The sequence below is a fragment of the Myzus persicae genome, unplaced genomic scaffold (assembly GCF_001856785.1).
Source record: "Myzus persicae strain clone G006 unplaced genomic scaffold, MPER_G0061.0, whole genome shotgun sequence".
NCBI classification, from domain to species: domain Eukaryota; kingdom Metazoa; phylum Arthropoda; class Insecta; order Hemiptera; family Aphididae; genus Myzus; species Myzus persicae.
In genome coordinates this window covers 180,213-201,884 of record NW_019103195.1, presented here as the reverse complement: position 1 = coordinate 201,884, position 21,672 = coordinate 180,213, and the positions used below count along the sequence as shown (strand labels likewise).

Here is a 21,672-nt window from a genome sequence, read left to right as displayed (position 1 = left end):
GGACTTTTCGTTCGCATAAATAATGCTTATTTTTATTTGCACGTAATTTATTAAACAAACATTTTTGTGATTGGCGTTCGATTATTATTATTTACATGGATACCGTCATTCGAATCCGTTTGTTTAATAATTTCGGTGCAGATTATGCCCTAAATTGTTTTCTACATAATTTACTTAATGCTCTTATCCCTTGTTATATTTTGGTGTTATTATAGCTTATGACCTCATGTCAATCAAGATAAAACGTAGACAAATATTTGTTGTAAAAAAAAAAAATTCAATTTTGATAAACATCCCTTGTTCCCTAAACAATTGTGATAATGTCGTTTATTCTCCATTATTGTCGTTTGGAACACTTTTTAGAGCAAACAAAATAAAAAAGTGTCGCTTATACCGCCAAGTAAAAAATTAAATTATTATGTTTGTTAAATAATGGTCATCACAGCCGTTTTCACGCATTCGCATTGGAAAACACATCAAATTTTTTCTCCATTCTACATCGCTTTTTAGGGTCGATTCGACCCTAAGGGTCGCTTCCTCACATAGACCCTTTTGCGTCTGTCAAACATCGATGTAATAATATAGTAAATGATTACGCGCGACCGGTAAAAAGGGCAGCCGCTCGCGGGAACGGCGAAGAGAGACTCGGCGGAAAAACGTTACCGACGTGTGCGGTGCAGCCGGATTATACGGTCAATTTTTTTTGAAGAAAAAAAATAATTTAATTGGCTCGATGATGTGGAATGCGTTTATTGAGCCGCACACGAGTGCGTATGCTAGAACGAGCCGAGAACGTCGCGGAAAAAGCGAAATCGCTCCAAGGACTCCAAAAAATGGCGACCGACGTTTCTTAAAAGCCGTGGCGTGATGATGATAATATGCTATACGACTGTCGACTTGATTGCAGCCGACTACTTCCTCTATAAGCCCGCGCGTGTTCAATGTGCAGTTTTGAAGCCTGCGGAAAATGGCACCGAGACCGTCGAAGTGGTCCACCGAAGGTCAATTATTCCGCCGTCGATGGAACAATAACCAAAATCCAATTGATTTATTTTGGTATCATATCGTCTCATTTGTTTGATTTGTTCGAATTTCAATGACCAAAATGTAACTAAACGGACCGCTGAATATATCTGTGGGTCGTGGGTGTGATTATCGCTGTACGCCTCTCCGAGCGTTTGCAGAACGAATATAATATTTTCAAAGCACAACGACGACGACCGCGACGTGTCGGTGCGATCGCGCGTGTGCGTGCGACCCCGGAGAGTCGGGCATATCTACTGTTTTTCGCGAAATAACAACAACAACGACGACGACGATGATGATGATAATAATAATAATAATATGGTAATTCGGTCGTTTCGCGGGGCGGCGGCGTACGAGCGTGCAGTGCGGTGCGCGCGCGGTGCGTATCCGTTTTGCATCGGCCACGCGAACACGCCTAAAATACACGCGGAATTCGTATTATTGCGTCGGACGCGCAATGCAAATATAAAAAAAAAAAAAGACACGCCGTACAAGAGACGCTCGTACGCGCACACGTACCACACTGCGTATCCGCGCACGGACGTGTATATTATTATATACGTGTTCGGCCGCATACGTGTTATATACGTGTACGTATGTATATATGCGTATAAATAGTCGCGTATACACGCAGACGCTCGTCTATGTGGTACATAACGCGTGTATATAAATAGTAAATACGCGCGTATAATACGGCGGCGGCGGCGGCCGAGCACTCGAGTGAGTATTATATACGCATACGTATTTATTGTGTGTGTGTGTGTGTGTGTGTGTGTGTAAGCGTTACATAGTGCGAGTCGATAAAAAAGAGAGAAGAAAAAAAAAAACGGTGGCCCGAAGAGACTTATCTCCGCGTTACTTTTCGCCGGCAGAATTCTCGGGAAACCGTAAAGTAGAGCGGCGGCGTGCGGAGGGGCTATAGAAAAAACGTTATTATATCGTCTAAATTCGCTCGCTCACACACACACACACACACAGGCGGTGAGCGCGCGCAGTGATGGCCGGCGGCGGCACCCGCGTCCGTCGACGGCGACGGCGACGACGACGACGACGTACCACGCACACACACACACACGATCGCGCGTGCATACACGCACGACGGCGGCCGCGCTGTCACGTTATCAATCATAAAAGAAGAGAGAGGATAGAGAGAGAGAGAGAGAGCGCGAGAGAGAAAACGTAATAAAAAAATAAAACCGCCTCTGCCGGCTGCACACGATAATAATTCCGCGTGACGGCGGCGGCGGCGGGCGGACGACGATGCGCGCAAAAAGGAAAAGAGCTCTGCGGTGCGGTAAATAAATAAATAAAAAAAAATATATATACAATAATAATCATATATTATATTATTATTATTATTATTATTATATAGAAACGCGAAACGAAAAGAACCGTCGTCGTCGTCGTCTTCGTAATCGTCGTCGGCGAGCGAGCGAGAGCGACGGATAGACGGTCCAAACTCGGTCGCGCGGCAGAAAAAATATCATAAAAAAATCAACGACCGGCGGCGCTATGCGCGCGAGCCGCTCCGCCGTTTTTCAAGGTTGTTGTGGTACGCGCGTCGCGTCCGTCTCGCTCTCTCACTGCGGCGCGCGTGTGTAATATACGACCGTGGTCGGGTTTTCGCAGTCGCAGTTTTTCGGCCACTGTTTTTTTATTATTATTATTATTTATTTATTTCGTTTCGCGTTATCGCGAGAGTGTAGTACGCGCGGCGGCGTCGTATCGGCCGGTTTTTTTCCCGTCGTCGTCGTCGTCGTCGTCGTCGACTTTTTTTTTTATTTTTTATCATTATTATCGTTATTACTCTGCCGCGCGGTCGCTGCCGACGGTCGCGGTATATACGCATTATTATTATTATTATTATTATTATTATTATTATATAGGAGGGTCGGCGGCAGCGGCGACGGCTGCGGCAAAAAAAAAAAATCATATATATATTATATATAATAATAATAAAAACCCGAGCGGCGTCGTAGTTATTATGAAAACGTGGACGGTGGCGGCGGGGGGTACACACGACTGGCGGCGTCGGCGGCGGTGGTCACGGCCAAGTTATTTGTGCATGCGGGTGTGCGTGCGTGTACATGCCAGTGTGTACCCATTATATATTTATATATATATATATATGTATATACATTATGCACGTGTGTGTGTGTGTGTGCGTGGAAAACGTATTGGGAACCGCCGTATAGTGTGGCGTGACTCGCGCGCGCGAGGGTCGTTCGACCGCCGTCATCGTCATCGTCATCGCCATCATCATCATCATCATCGTCATCATCGTCATTGCCGGCACCGCGACCGCGCCTCGTCCGCCGCCGTAGCGACTGCCTTCACCGCCGCCACCGCCGCCGCCGACCGATCGTTTTAACATCCGCCGGCGGCGACCCGACAGGATGAACAATGGTGCGCGGCGGCGGAAACAACGGTGTTGTGTTACCGGGTGACGTCTCTCTGGCCAAGAGCGGCGCACCGCCGCAGCCCTTTTACCGCGAGGCGTTTCGCCTCGAATGGCGGCGGCGGCGATCCGTGTCACGTTCGCGTCCGTCGTAGGCGCACGGTCGTCCGCGTCTCATTGCCGGGGCGTCCCGGTTTTTCCCGCAGAAACCTCATATCGTGGTCGGCGGCGGTGGCAGCAGCAGTCGGCCGAACCGGCCGCGCGACCTTCCGCACCCCGCACGCCCGTCCGCCCGGTCGTACAGACGCGAACGCGAATAATGTACACACATGACCGCCGTGTGCATCATATAATAATAATATATTATTATACGCGTATAACGTGCTTTCCAAATTAACGGTCGGCCAGGCACCGTGTCTGTCCGCTGCTCCCCACAGCTCTCGCACATAACGCGCACGCTTCGCCGCTGCTCCTGCTGCCGTTGTATAATAATAGTAATAATAATATGTGACGAGTGACGACAATTATTTCGCGCACAGCAGTGGTTCTTCGGCGGTACATTACCTCCTCCTCCTCCTCTTCCTCCTCATCATCATCATCCTCCGGACGGCGAGTACGCACGCACGCACGCACACTTGCATCTCGCTCGCCATCGTACACGCGAGACCGCGACCGCCGCCGTTCCACCGAACGATCCTCTCTGCCCTTTTCCCCGGCCCCGCGACAACTTATGTCGTCGACGCAAAAAAAAAAAATGCGAATAAAACACACACACACACACACGGTGCCCGTGACCCGGCCGCCAGACCTCGTCGTCGTCGTCGTCGTCGTCGTCGTCGTCGTCGTTGGCGGTCGGCGACGGGTGGTGGCGGTGGTGAAAACGACGACGGGAAAATGCGTGCGTGTGCGTGAGTGTTCGTTCGGTCGCTTGCGCGCCATCGAGGGGGACACCCTCTACCCCGCCACCGAGACGCTCGACCGTTCCGCACTGTGTGCGACCGAACTGCGTGATGCGTGTGAGGCTTGTGTGTGTGTGTGTGTGTGTGTGTGTGTGTGTGTGTGTGTGTGTGTACACATATATATATGTATGAGCCGAGGGAGGCGGCTGTGGATAAATATCACCGGAATATCGCCGGCTAATTAGACGCCGCCGCCTTCGCGACTCGCGGCCGACGACGACGAACGTTCGTGACCCGATATAATAATAATCCGACGACCGACTATAATATATATATATGTATAACATGTGGGTCTTACTCTGCGTATAATAATAATATGATTAACCGCTCGTCGAATCAAAGGGTTAATTGCCCCGCTGCGAGAATCGACCGGCGACGGACGTGTACGACCAAGTCGTACGCGAGGACGGACGAAAGCGGCGACGTCGCTGCGGACGACGACGGAGAGGACCGTTGGCGGAGCGGGACGGGATGCGGCATGCGGTACCAGTGGCGGCAGTGGCGGCGGAGGAGGACGACTGCACGGCGAGCAGGAGGAGGAGAGGCTTTGTGCGGCGCACAACTGCCGACGACGATTCCGGTGGCACCGATAATAATAATAATAATAATAATTATTATTATTATTATATTATACGGCCACGGCCGAGCCGCAGTCTGCGTTTTATTATTATTGTTGTTGTTGTTGTTGTTTTTTTTTATTTTTATTTTTTTTCACATACGTATTATGCGTGCGTCGTCGTTGTCGTCGTAGAGTCGTCGTTGGAAATTCAGCTCGGCTACAAAAGGAAAACCGTGTCCGCCGCCGCCACAACCACGGGGCCGCGTGCACGCGGGGCAGATAGAATTTTTTTTTTTCTCTCCACGCACACACGTTCAATTCAACACGAGTGTTATTACGACGCTCGTATAATATATACACACGGTTTCGGGAAACGCATTATTATTATTATTATTATTATTATTGCTCTTTCGTTACAGACACGTCATGCACTACCCCCGCGGCAAGAGGCAGAGCGCGATATATAATAACAATATTATATAATATTATAATAATAACACTGTGTATAATAATAATATTATGCGTGCGCGACTTCCTCCCTCCCGCCTCGCCTCCTCGACTGCCCGACGCCGACGACGCCGCCGACGGATAATCCGATGGAAATGTGCGTGCGAGTGCGTCGGAGCTGTGTGTGGTGTAATAAAAATATCTAATCACCAATAACGTCGTGGACGGGTGTGTGTGTGTGTGTGTGTGTGTGTGTGTGTGTGTGTGTGTGTGCGTGAGCGAGTATAATAATTATGTACATATTATTATTATTATTATTATTATGCACTTGGAGGTGTGTGTAGAGGGAACGATTGGTGCGGGGAAGGTATTCGCCTCCCCTCCCGCGCCTCGTTAATCGATAATAAACGCTACCATAATTTATTGTTGTTGTAGTTGTTGTTGTTGTTGTTGTTTTTGTGGTTGTTGTTACTGCTGCTGTTATTAGACGAAGACGACTGTATAAAGATAATGATAATACATTAATACATATACTGTGTACGCATACGTTATGAGCCCCGCGTGTCCCCCCTCACCGTCACTTTGGAATTTCGAAACAAAGTTCACTCCTTTAGCAGTAACGCAGGTAGGAAGGTATATTAAAATAATAATAATATAATAATGATGATAATATTATTAGGTATGTCCGTATGATATATCGCGCGAGGAATCGTCATCGTTGTTGGCGGAAAACGTGAAACGAAAAATATTAGTACAAAAAACACGCAACAAGTGGAAATATTAATAACGTAAAAACACGATAACATCGATAATTATTACTATCGTTATTGTCGCGGGGAATTGCGTTTCGTTTCGTTCTCAGCAAATGTCCGCCTGTAAACCCGGGTTGGTCGGCATGAGCGATCGTGTCGGCGTGTGTGTACTTTGAAATAATAATAGTAACATTGTAATAATAATAGTAATATTGAAGTCACGGCGTCGTTTGGACGAAATAAAATGTTATGTGAGTACCACATACTATGGCGACCAAACCGAATTTCAGTCGGATTATTATTTATTGCCATTTGCGACATCTTTCGCATTTTTTTTATTAATCCGTTCGTGTCACGCCGCAGTATCGTTTCCAATAGAATATCGAGGGAAGAAAACTGATACGGTTTCCGCTTTTCGGTGGAAAAAGTATCAGAAGACCGTGTTTTCCGTTTCGCGGTCAGCTAAGACCCAATAAAAGTCCACCGACGTTTAAACGCCAGCCGTCCCTTTTTAATGAGTTTTTTTAACATTCAATCACAGTCTTAGGGCCTCCTCGCAAGCATTTTTCAGTGAGGTCCAGTATTTAATTTGTTTGCAAGGAAATCAAATTAAATAAATATATTTCTTTATTTTTATTTTCCTATCCCGCTACATCTTTATTACTTGTTATGCGTGGGTCGTAGGTAAACATTTTTAATGTCTATATGTTTAATACTTTCGAACAAGTCGAAATCGTTTTTTTTTCTTCAGCGGGTTGAAAAATATTGCAGTTTTATGAGTAAATAAGTTGAGTTTATACTGGTAGTGCAAAAACTTGAAAACAAGCTTCGATTTACATAAATAAATTTGTTTTATTCGCGTGTAAAGTATTTAAACTTCGTTGACGATAGTATAAAATCGGAGGTAGTATATTTAGCTTTAGTTATATTTAGTTTTTTAAACCTCATACACAGGCAGACCATTTTTTAAGTTACAAAAATTAATGTATGATTTACCTGTTTAGATTTCTACTCTAAATAAACTATGACTTGAATTAAAACGTATTTGATAAAATAATACAATATGGTTTTGACATGAATTTAAAGACACATTTTGAATTGCGACTGGAAATATTTTTACATCGTGGATGAATTATTTTTATGTTTATTCGTAAACGACTTTTTGTATATTATTATATTATTATGTATGTTTATGCGTATAATTTATAAACCGATAACATTTTTAACACATATTCATGGTGGGTAGTAACGAGGTCTTATGGCACTGGCACAAGCAGCACCTACATGTCCTAACCCACTGGTTGTGTTTGAATTTTCAAAAACATAAAGGTCTAAAAGTACTTTCGTTTTTCGTCTTTTAAAGGTAAAGGTAATAATGTACTTGGCAATTAAGAGGACGCTTCACGGTGCACACCCCGAGTAATTATGCCTTTGTTGATACTACACTTGAAAACTCACGTTCACAGCTTCGAGAAATATCGCCTAAAATTTGAAACGGAAAATAATTATCATGTTATAATATATTGTACAATAATTGTGAACAACATTCTGGATGTTGGAAGTTTAATGTCAAAATACTTTTAACGCATATTATGAATAGCTTCGAAATTATGAAGTTCTATAATATTATAATATGTATATAAATGTAGGCACACCTACACAATAAATTATAGTATACCTCAAAGTATGCACTCGCATCAAACTTTTGCAAGGTTTGACTGTTTGAGCACGCCATAACAATATGTTGGCATTTAAAGTGATACATATTTCTAATTTGATATATATTATATTGTATAGCTTATACATTATCATACATATACTCACACACTTTATAACCAAAACAACGAAAATACAATTTGCGGCTACATCACTTTTTTCCGATTATTTGATGAAATAACGAATTTAAAATATATAATAATAAATAATTTTGATCCTAAATTTGATTGTGGCTCAATGATGTGCAGTGAAAAATGGCACAGAGAGAAAATCACATAATATTATCTAAATTGATTGTCGAGAAAGCTTCGTCAAAATAGTTTTAATAATAATAGATATCTTATTTAAGAAACAAAGTATTTGTATAACTACTATGTACACACATCGAACTTAACAAATTGTAGACAAATCAAAATGGTACAATATTAAAATATTTTTTCTAATTTTTAATCGCTTTTAATACGAGAATAATTTTGTAGTTTCAAAGTACACCTTAGGTTGGTATCTACAGTTCAGATATGAATGGATCATTTTTGAGTTATATTGCTAAAAAATGAGACGTTGAAATTGAACAACAAAAACAATGTCGACAGTATTCGACGAAATCAATAATCGTTATTCGTTGTAGGCATTATTTAGCTTAGGTTTCAAATTTCTTTACCCACCGTATCAATATATTTCAAGCCGTTTATTATATGTATATAGGTTAGGACAGAGGCTTCAATCATTCAACTTGAGTTTTCACTCTTAGCGGTAAGTGGTTCTACGCGTTTTGGAAGCCATCGAGGCCTGAAGGTACATTGATATTTTGATATATTGATGATTGATTTTATCACACTATCACCTCGACAATAGCGAAGACCCAACTCGCGTTGTAACCCAATTTCGTTGATTATCAAGAATTCACTTAATCATAATTATTAATATACAAAAATTATAAATCCGTGTTTTTTTTCAGTACAACATCGGTCGGTTCACGGAGATGAAATTAAATTAAGAAGATTAAAAATATTTTTAATAAAATGTCGATGGTTAAACTGCAAATAATAATACATATTGTAGACATACTAGGTAAAAGGACGGTCTGATACCTATGAGTTGTATATGTTTACATACACATACCATGGGTAGCATAATATTATACCAAGTAATTGTACACGTTTGACATAATAAGGATGCAGTTTTATTATTAAAATATTCAACTTTGTTTTTTAAAAAAAGTTGATTTACCTGAAATCTATAACGGTATGGTATAACAATAACAGTATTATCCGTGTTCTCGTGTCATCGGTTATTTTCAACATTAGTTTTCAACATATTTTCAAAGTAACTTAAAAATTATTAAAGGTATTATTAAGAAAAATTTAAAAAAATGCTTATATCTCACATTCCGATAAGAGAATCGAAAAACTCGACAACAGAATTCAGATTATTTTTTTATTTTTATGTATAATGCAAAAATGCAGTAGGTAAATTCGTTATAATATTATTCGAAATAACAAGATGGTATCGATAATACCCGAACGTTGATTTACTATAATATATTGTCATCATTTTTAATACACACGATATTTTAATAATATCATCAGCATTTATTTTGTTACGATGGAATGATACGCGGTAACCATACATACGGCGTGTCATATGGGGTGTATATTGCACGAGTTTTTTTAATCCGATTTTGACCGTCGAAAAAAATTCAGCAAAACACGACTATAGTACTAAAAAAAAAATAATATATAAAACGATGTCGGTTCCAAATATAAATCTCTCGATTCATAATATATATCATACAATTATTATCGTAATTGTGGATGGCTGTGAATTTTTTTAGTGATTGTAAAACGTAGCCTTGTAACTTGTAAGTACATAATTTGAATTATGTACCTACGAAGCCATTTATGCAATTTTCATTTTGCATTTTTGTGCATTTTTAGGTCATATTTTCCTTTTTTAGTTCATTTTCCAGTATTTGTAATCAAATTCCGTCAGTTGACGGAAAAAAAGTTTGAAAAAAAAATTTGTTTTTGTATACACAAGCAGTATATAGTATATACGTCGATAAAATATAAGACAATTGCTAGATAACTACATAAGTTATTTGTAAGTTGTTTATTTCTAAAGTTTTTCAGGTAAAAAGCATTAAGTATAGAAAATTCAAATTCAATCAATATTTTTATTTTATTAAATAAACACTTTTTTATGCACGCCATGTACTAATGTATAATATCCTATACCTAATATTAATATAGATATAAAAATTAAATTGAAAACCATTTTATACTATAATTATCGGCATTTTATATTGCGTTTTTTGCATTTGAAGTGCATATTTTTTTTGCATTTTTTAAGATTCCTCAGTGCAATTTAATTCACAGCCCTATATCATAACAATAATGTATTGGCGGGATCGTAAAGCTACCGCGCGGCAAACGGCCCGACTAATCGAAATACCCTGTGTGGCTATATAATATTATATCGTACACCATGTGGTCCATGTCCAATACAATAATGATGATGATAATAATAATAATAATAATAATATATAGTCTACTTCCTAACCTGCCGCCGACCGCGATTCGAGATAATATACCAATCGATAGCGAAACTCACGCGGTTATATTATATAGGTGTGCTGCAGTGTTTATATAATCGCTTCCGGCCGACCGCCGACGGGCGGACGTTGGACGATGCGTAAAAAACCGACGACGGAACGCGCGTTATTGTCGTCCAGACTCTGCCGACTCCCCGGAAACCGAACCGACCATTATTCCGTTACCAATCCTCAGAAATCTCTGTGCGTTAATAATAAATAATATTATAATAATGTGCGGTGTTCATTAGTCGGTATATGGACTCCTAATATAGATAGGTATAGGTAGTCCGATTCGGATGGTCATTATATTTTTTCATATTCACAAATTCGCATTTATGACAAAGTATCACATATGTATTAATGTACACATTATACTCATATCAATCAACGTAAAAAACGGAATTTCACTCGTTCATATCACTCCCGAAGTTAAAAAGTGCCGGCTACTGTTTATTTTTTTGTTTTCTTATATGTACTGATGTGCTGCAGGAAATGGTATATTTTTAGAACCACGTACGAATCAAAATATAAATTAATAATTAATATATCTTTTTTGTTTTGCCAAGACGCAATTAAACACAAATTTTGACTTTCAGATTGCGACCTCTATATTGTAAGTATACTAGGATGTCCGACAAATAACTTTGGTGTTTTGTGATCAATTATTATTTAATCCATCGGATACATACAAAAAATGCCGTATCGGTACAATAACGAAAAACAACTACAGTACCTACATGGGAGCAGTTCGATTAGACCCACATCTTCTGCAAAATATATTCTATAATATTATGAAATTTGAAGTTTAAAGTGTTTAAACCAATGACCGATGAAAACAAAAGTTGCACAGTACTTTGTATCTAATCGATTAACATAATATATGAAAACAATTCAGATATTATCGTGTACACAGATGGTATAATATGTAGGTTATAATATCGATAAAACCGGATTTCCTTAATTTATGAGTAAATATAAACCGCGAATGCAAAATTTGGCAGCTGAATCCATATTATTTTATGCATACATAGGTACTGGTCCTCGTGTTAATAAAACGTATTTTTCACCCACCGCCAACTACCATCACCACGTAACTGATATTCCTCAAATTATAGAGTAGAATAAACCATATTATCAGATAAGAAACTCCAAGTTGCAGCGACACAAGGTCATTAATTACAATGTCGAGCTCGGCGTGAACATAAAAAACGTGTAAAATTTGTTTTATTCCGAAACAAGTAACCCTACAGTTCCACGGGATTGATGTTCACAAATGTGTCTGTACATACATGTTTATTTGTTACCGGCCGATTATATTTGTTCCGATCGTCGATCGACTTAAAGTTTTTATTCTTGTTGTTTGTTTTTGTATCTTTTTTTTTTTTGTATTGCTAGTAGTTCTTAGCCTACTTGCCTAGTTATTGGTAAACAGTGCTGGGGTTTCGATACACTTTGAATTGTTTTACAAAGCAATCGTACATGCTATATGTTTTGTTACATTATCCGTTTTATGTATTTTTGAATGAAAATAAGGAGTTTATTTTAAATTTGTCTTTTTTCATTTTCCCCTCATTTTTATTAGTATTTTTTGGCCATTTACGCTTTAAATCGCATTTTAAGATTTCTAGGTACCTATGTGATAACAATGTTCTTATGTAAGTATGTTATACAAATAATAGAATACATTATTATTAAGACTTATTTAAAAAGTAGTTTACCGTGCGAAGTCGAAAACTCGAAATCGGCAATAAATATTTAACATCACTTTAATTCAATGCTCAATAATGTGTCTAGAAACTATGAAATCGATATGGATTTGTGGCGGTGCCCGTCCGTCGTCAATACTCACATTAATCTCATGCACCAAACAAGTGTGAATAAATTTGTATTTTTTTTCTTTCAAACTTATTCGAAGTACAAAAAAAAAACAAATGCATTTTGTAGGTGCACTTTTGGTGTATTACATTCCCTGCCCTAGTTATTATTCAAATTCAAAAATGGGTTATTGACCCGTCTATGCATTGGTACACGGTTATACATAAGTCTTATAACTAGTAAATATATCAACATTAAATTTACCGTTTAATGTGAACAGATTATAATATCTAACATCTTTTACTGTTATAATCTCACAAATGATAATCAGATTCAAATTAATAATAAAATATTACCGAAATTGTGCTTTGTGCACAAATGTCTTCTGCTCGTCCACAAGACACAAACTTCTTTTTTCAAATCGCTTCGCAGGATTATAAATTTAGCGATTTATATTTTGTATTCGAGACAATTAATCAATACGACAAAAATAGCTTGAACTACCTACGTCATCCCGAGGACCAAATTGAAACAGAATATAAAAATGACCAAGTATGAAAAGTTTTTTTACGGGCATCTTTGCTTACATGTACTGTGGATTTATACAACGTAGACGTATATAGTTTTATATTATTATTATATTGTATGTATATGATATCATCGTTATTGCCGACAGCGTTGTTGTTAAAGGTTCAAAGTAATTTCTAGTTGTTTTACTCAGAACCCTTTTGTCGTTTTCCGACTTGGTGAATTTCAAATATTATGTCTTCTTCAAAACGGCGCCCGTGCTAAATATATACAGTCAACGAATAGGTTTAATTAATCGATGGCGGCATAGGTATACCTATGTAGATTGTGCACGAAAACAAAATACAAATTTTATGGAATCCTGCCCACGAGCAGTTCCGAGGATTTCCCGAGCCGTGAACCGTAACGAAACTTCGCGAGACTGCCGCTGCAGCCCGCAGGTAATATAATATGTATAATACGGCTGCAGGTAAAGTGGATTTATGTGCCTTGGCAATATTAAAATTGTTGAAATTGTATTCAACGCCGCTACACCGGAGACAGTATTGTGCACGCGCGTAGGTTCTGTGCGGCATTCGCGAATAAAGTAAAACGTCATAAGAAATTATTCGAACACATAACAACGCGGGAAAAGTCGACAAATCGTCGGGACGCAAGAATGCGAGACGTCCAAAAATCCAGCTGTTTAAAATTTTAAACGCGTATACATCTGATGTCCCGATGGTTTTTTTCTCCGAATAAAGGCTTTATTATTTATTCAGTGGGTTTTACTTTCGTTGTGCGCATATTTTACGATTGAGATGTGCGATTCGGAGGGTGAAATGCCTGATATAATAACTCGGCGAGGTTAATCATAGGTAATATTGTAGGTAATGTTATAAGGCTGAAATTACATAATATAATATATTATTATTAATTATGAGACATAGGTATTAATATATAATTATATAACAGTATCACATATATGCGTGCTTATATAATATACTAATGGGTTGAAGTTGTGAGGAGGCCAGGGACGCGGGGGTCCCCCTACTTCTGACATTAAAAAATACTCTCTTGTAGCAAAAAGGTACGCTGCAGGTGCGCGCTCAAAGTCGAATCAAAATAATTTCATCCATTGAAAATAACAAGGTATTTATTTTCGAAATGTAATTTAAAAATTTTTGTTTTGGTGATTTGCAGGTAAAAAACATAAGTTATGAAATTATCTTAGCCTTAAGTTAGTTTATAGTTTTATTATAAAATCAGATCGATAAAATGATTACTATACATATTAACGGAGTAATTAGTTCATGTATCATCGCACTATTTATTTTACATGTTTGTCACCAATATAATATTCATGTACAATGTACATACGGTGTTAATATTATTATTTATTTGTAGATATATTGTTTTTTTTTTTTTTTAAATTTATTTAAGCTTCGGCAACTGAGGCCATTAGCTGTAGGTCGTGGTACTGTAGGGTTTTTGGAACTGTAGGGTTTGGGACACGTGTGTGTTTGTTTGGCAGAATTTCTAGTGGGCACCCGTAGGTTTCTGCCATGCCCGGTTGGGGGATGGCGGCCTCTCTCTCCGGACACCGTGACTGCCCGGAGAGAAGTGCCGCCCGTGACCGAGGTTCGAGTAGGTATATTGTATTATTTCAAAAAATATACTTTTTTCAATAAGATTAAATATTTTGTTTTTGTATCATTATTCATTACACAGTTTAAATTCTGAAGAACCTGCGGCTAGAAAAACTGGAATAACTAACGAACACAAGGACCCCCCCTCCCTACACGCCCACCATCATAGTTACGTCAACGTTATAAAATGAACACATTTTTAGAAAAAAAGAATATTCTTTAAATTTGATGTTTGCTCGCTACATCGTTGCACACGAAACGCAGACGATATTATTGAGATCTGCACAGTATACACTTTACTGCGTTTTGTGCAGCCGCTCTAAGGCCCATGTACAACCCCTGCCGCCCCGTTTCTACTTTTGGGTAGACTTCATTACAATAATGAAATAAAACGGGAAATCCACTCGCCCGGCACTTTATGTAATTATGTGCGGCTCATTTGTCCGGCGCACAGACCGACGAGCCCCCCGAAAAGGTATACGTATAATCACTTCACAGGTCGGGGTGTAAATAATTGATGTACGTTTATAATAATGATAATTTGTCGATCGATCGGCCGCGAACGATTAACACATTAATACTGCAGGCCGAACTCTGCGTGTATATATATATAGCCATATAGGTGCGTATATATTATACATCATGTACTATTATCCTTCTCGAAATTCCCGGAACAGCACAATATTATTATACACACTAACTATGTACCTATGTACGTATAATGTGTTCACTGCTAGCCGTACATTGTGTATAATATTATATTATATATTGATATCCGTCGTCGTCGTTACGATATCGTTAAACTCGAAAAACTGCTCGATTTTTCGTGTGCGCGTCCGATGCATCTATATATAATATATATACATATATGTATTTAAACTGTACATGTGCCCAACCTATATACTGTGCATTATATACATATATATATATATATATATATCCATATATTTCCACTGCGTAGAAACACGATTTTGCCGGCTATGCCGAACGGCACCACCTCCGCGACGCCTCGCCCGCGATTTCCAATAAACATAATCCCAGTCGACATTTTTAAGACACGTAAACCGCACCCCTTGCACACGCAGTTTTTGAGCGGAATTCGTCACGCCGCGTACCTACGCCCCTTTGTGGAAATAATAATAATCGGGTCGTTCTCAGCGGCAAGTCGGCGACTCGCGGTCCGCTGCAGGTACCCACACTCACACACACACACACACACACACACACACACACACACATATGTACATTCGCACGGGCTACATAATATAATGTAGACGCATTTATCTCGGGAACTCTCGGCGGTACCCCGACGACGACGTCCTGACACGTCGTATAGTTATCGTGACCTTTTTTCTCTTTTTTTTGTCGGACGCTTGTTTCTATTATATACGCTCGATGATCTACGACTGCCACCGCGGTATACGTATAATCCGCACCGTGGAGAAATGACAGCGTATGTGTATGTAAACGCGTACTGCGCAGTACATTATTACAATATATATATATATATATATATATTATTGAATTCGTTGTCCAGCGTCTCTCTCCCGAACGGTGTGTATGTATATTATATTTATATATATATTATAATATGAGCGTGTGTGTCCCGCACTCGGCCACACATGTGGCGCGCGCGGGTTTCAAAGCGAGATTTCTCACTTTAAACACAAAACCATATAATATAATATATAATGTAGAACGTACGACTCGGGTTGACGTGCGCGGATGTGTAAGGCGAAAAAAAAATACAGAAATAAAGACGAACATGGGGAGTGCCCACATGTATAATATACAATATATTTAACGGGTAGTTCGAGTATATTATATATAAATTCGTTCAATGGGTCGTTTATTTATTATTATTATTATTATTATTATTATTCTTAATCGGCTCGAGCGGCCCGAACTTCGGGTGTATACAATGGGAGCGAGGAGAAATCGACGAGTCCAAATAAATCAGCTCCGATTCGGTTGACGTTTGTATAAACGAAAAAAAAAAGGACGCGCGGAATAGTTATAAGGTTAAATGGGCACCACCGTGCTTATACACGAGTTCTCTCGAAATCATGCTTAAAGGGTGTGTGTGTGTGTGTGTGTGTGTGTGTGTGTGTGTGTGTGTGAGAGGCAAGAGTCATGTATATAGAGAGAAGATACACGTATTTATAAGGACTCGCGCTTCCGCAGGACTTTATTGTTCCCGTATTCAACCCCTGGCACACATTCTTGACGATTTTTTTCTCCATTAGAAGTTACCATTTACTGTTTCCATTGTCACTCGTGCTCCAGTGTTTTGGGATTATATATTATTCCTAGAAACCCCTCGAGAATCCAACAATATAATAAAATAAAATAAGATTCGAATTATTATATTATATTGAGTTCATTGCAAAATACAGTACCTGCGAAAATTTACTCCGTATGTGCGGAGCGCATACCGTTTTTTTGATTAATGCACGATTTGGTTGATTTTTCGTGAACGTACAATGCATACAATATATAAGTATACAACTAAACGATGTTTTTTTCATTTCACAAACAACACTTGCAAAATCTCTATCTGAAAAAAAAAATCGTCATGGTGATCACTGATCACCGTTATCAAACAGCCATTTAGGACTTGTGAACCGAATTATGACAATGTACACTATACAGATACCCACAGCAGTAGTTTTAAGGGGGGTCTACCCCTAAGACTCGGTTAATTTCTTATAATATGTAAATATTTAAAAAAATCCGATTTATAGCAACTATTCACAGTAGGTGTTGTTATAAAAATGTTAATAAAAAAATTGTATTCATAACTAAATAGGTATAGGTACGCTGGACTGCTGCTGCAGTATTATCGACAAGAGGACGATATAACAGTTCTTACTCATATTTTTTTCTACCCTAGTAAAAACCCCATTCACCCCCATCTCCTTAAAGTTTCTGGAAACAGCAACTGGAAACCCTATATTTGCGATACGACCTATGGCGAATAATGCGGGTATTTCAAACTTTCCACAGAGGACGGCGCGGCGGCCAATCAATGCAAGCAAAACGATTTGCGAAGTATTTGCAAAATATAGCAACATAATCATGTATATACGTATATAAAGAAAAACTGAATTATCGTTATTCCGCCCATCTCTTTCGCGCGGACACGACAATAGTCTGTGTTTTTATAACGAAATATAATTTAGGCATGAAATTTGATTTGATTTCACATATTATAGACACCTATATTTAATAGCAACTCCGCGTTATTAGATGTACACGCACCACATTATATACACACGAGAGAGCCGTTGATTGAAAAGGCTGCAAGCTTATCGATTTTACTACGTACGAAATTACGAGCGTCTCCAAAACGTCGGAATCCACTTATAGGAGGTACGTATTATACCTACATCGTATACGCCATACGGGTAGACATTTCTATACATTTAGTCACACGAGGCCAGAATGACCCGGCTGTGTATTGGAGCCACCGTGCGATAGCAGGATAGGTGGCATATCTCGGGGGACCTCTCTCGAAGTATGGACCGGTCAGCGCAGTCATCTGCACGTGTGCCCCGAGCTGGGTACATAGATGATGTGTATATATATATATATATGTATAGGTTGCAAAAATGCAGTAAACATTTATATGCGTCGAGTCGCACGAAAACAATTGACCGGCGATAATATAATATGTGTGTTTTCGGTCGGTCCGACAATAACAGATATCTCGCTTTTTCCCATTTCAATCCGGTTCCGTCATTTGAACACAGTTTCCTGTTACACGATAATGGCTGCAACGACAAAAGTACTCTACTACTCGATTAACTGCGACGTTATACTTTGTACATAACGATCGATTTTCTATAACCGAATTATTGTCCTCGGGGTTAGTGCTTTTCAAATTCAAACTTAAATTGACCACAGTAAAAAGAGAAAACCTCTGTCTACCTATGCCTACACCCAAAAAAACGCATGGTTGTGCGTTTCACCGACTTACACACGTAAAACCTATTTTTCAGGCCGATTTCGATGGGCGTATAAACAAATACAGAACTCGAATCTATTCCTCAGAATGGGTTTTACTGCTGTACTCCATATTATAGCCTATGCCAGTAGATTTTTTCGGCTTCCGAAAAACAATCAATATCACATGGTTATGTTTAGGATTGACCCGTATTTCAGCAAATCGAATTCAAACAATTTTAAATAAACATAGAATAAACTGTATACAAATTATTCGATTAGTGTACATTTAGTGAAAGTACAGTTTAATTGACATGTACTGCGTGGGTGTAAGTTTTTTCATCGTAGAAATAACGAAGTCAATAAAACGAAGGATTAACACGTTTAAAACAATACAGCAATGACTCTTTGGTATAATTTGAACCTATTTCACATTTTTATTGACATTTTAGCATATGGATGTTGTTTTATTTTCCGCGGAAAACAAGCTCTTATACAATAACTAAACGCATTTATTGTTTATGTCGGTCAAACTAATTGGTAGGTAGGTAATTGTTATTCAGCAATTTAAAAATCAAAAAATATTCAAACATAATTTATTACAGGAAAAACGACTATATTATAAGTATTTACTTTACATTTTCTAATTTTCTATTACTTACCCTACATAAATTATTAATTATTTTGGTATTCGTATATTAAAGTGTTGTACATATACATAACAAAATTATAAAAAATTAAAACAATGATGCAAAATTGAATAAAGCCGAATCAGCAAAATTGCTACCACTACATAAGGCGACGTCTGCGACGGGAGCGGGGCTGTTCAGTTTTTGGATCACTCATTGTCGAGGCTAACAAGCAGTTTTTTTGACGTTTCTTTTTATTATTTGTTTTTGATATTCTTTAATATATTATATTTAATTCCTTTAACCAAGTGTTACTGTTTTATTTACGACTATTTTAGAATATTTTATCTTGAGTGTAAAGAGGCGTTGGCGGTGGAAAAACACTTTTGAAAAAGATATTAAGACACTGTAATACTTACTTTCTCGTCCAGTACTCGTTATCGTGGTCAGTCGAGAAAGAGTAAGACTTTGCCTAGGTTAAAGACATCTCACTCTCAAACATCCAGTACTCGTTATCGTGGTCAGTTGTTAGAGAGTAAAGTAACTTTAGAGTAGTATTGTGTAAAACCTGTTTGGACCTAGTTTAATTATCTTTTGTGCAGTACTCGTCATCGTGGTCACCAAAAGAATAATTTAAATAAAGTTCATACAGCAGGTATCGATAATTTACTTGTTTGACGGTTAGAGAATCGGAAACCGAAAGATATCTGTTGTATACGTCAAGCCTTTGCGTGGCGTATACGACAAAATGGCGCCCAACGTGGGGCTCGAACCCACGACCCCGAGATTAAGAGTCTCGTGCTCTACCGACTGAGCTAGCCGGGAAAAAATTAACCATTTATTTTAAGGTACATATCAAAATGTAAAATTAAGTTAATTAGGAAAAACTAACCATTACTCTTAAGACAAAAATGTCAACAAAAAATAAAATGTAAAACAAGTAAACAGACAAATTAACCATTTATTTTAAGGTACATATCAAAATGTAAAATTAAGTTAATTAGTAAAAACTAACCATTACTCTTAAGACAAAATGTCAACAAAAACAAAATGTAAAACAATTAAGCAGAAAAAATTAACCATTTATTTTAAGGTACATATAAAAATGTAGAATTAAGTTAAGTAGGAAAATCTAACCATTGTTTTTAAGGTAAAAATGTCAAAAAAAAAAAAAAAAATGTAAAATAATACAAATAAGCCGAAAAATTATCCATTTATTTTAAGGTATTGATAAAAATGTAAAATTAAATTAAGTAGAAATAAAAACTAACCATTCGTATAAGAACGTGTACAACCTACATAATTATTAATAGATAACAAATACAACTAACCACTAAATTTATACCAAAATTGTAAAACAAATATACACCTTAAGTAAATGATATAAAATACAAAAATGTTCAATATCAAATAAAAACCATTTAAAATGTAAATGAAAATAAATAATATCAAGAAACAAAAGCCAATGAGTAAAAATTTCAATCCATTCTTACAGATGGACAAAAAAGAAAAAATCGCAAGACTAGCTAAAAAGATCGAGAGTGTCCAATTCAACATAAAGAGAATCCAACAAGGTAAAGAAGCCTATAATAGAAACCAAATCAGGAGAACTAGAAAATATAAACTACAACAGACGGTAAAAACAAACAAAACTGTACAATCAATTGCATTGGAGGAAGAAATACGAAAAAAATTTGAAAATCTGGTTAATTTTATAACAAGAGAATTCAAAAAATAAAAAAAATACATAAAAATACATAAAAATAAATTATATAATGTCACCTATCTACAAAGGTACATATTATTAATTACATTACAAAATAAAAATATGAGGACATATTTTTCATGAAGTAACGGGACTGTTGTACATATACATAACAAAATTATAAAAAATTAAAACAATGATGCAAAATTGAATAAAGCCGAATCAGCAAAATTGCTACCACTACATAAGGCGACGTCTGCGACGGGAGCGGGGCTGTTCAGTTTTTGGATCACTCATTGTCGAGGCTAACAAGCAGTTTTTTTGACGTTTCTTTTTATTATTTGTTTTTGATATTCTTTAATATATTATATTTAATTCCTTTAACCAAGTGTTACTGTTTTATTTACGACTATTTTAGAATATTTTATCCTGAGTGTAAAGAGGCGTTGGCGGTGGAAAAACACTTTTGAAAAAGATATTAAGACACTGTAATACTTACTTTCTCGTCCAGTACTCGTTATCGTGGTCAGTCGAGAAAGAGTAAGACTTTGCCTAGGTTAAAGACATCTCACTCTCAAACATCCAGTACTCGTTATCGTGGTCAGTTGTTAGAGAGTAAAGTAACTTTAGAGTAGTATTGTGTAAAACCTGTTTGGACCTAGTTTAATTATCTTTTGTGCAGTACTCGTCATCGTGGTCACCAAAAGAATAATTTAAATAAAGTTCATACAGCAGGTATCGATAATTTACTTGTTTGACGGTTAGAGAATCGGAAACCGAAAGATATCTGTTGTATACGTCAAGCCTTTGCGTGGCGTATACGACAAAAGTATATCTATATTGAACGATTCATGAAACGGCATTTATTTTCACCTATAGAACGTGTGCGTAGGTATTCGGGTTGTTGTTTTAACAAAACTAATAGATATTTTAAACTCATCAAGCAACCATTAAATCAACAACACAAAC

General features: G+C 37.8%; 1 non-coding gene across 1 annotated transcript; it reads right to left on the bottom strand.

Annotated features, from left to right (window-relative positions):
• Window positions 1–19,750: 19,750 nt before the first annotated feature.
• Window positions 19,751–19,823, bottom strand: Trnak-cuu. The gene has a single exon. It is a non-coding gene; the product is annotated as a tRNA-Lys (tRNA).
• Between the last annotated feature and the right edge of the window lie 1,849 nt (window positions 19,824–21,672).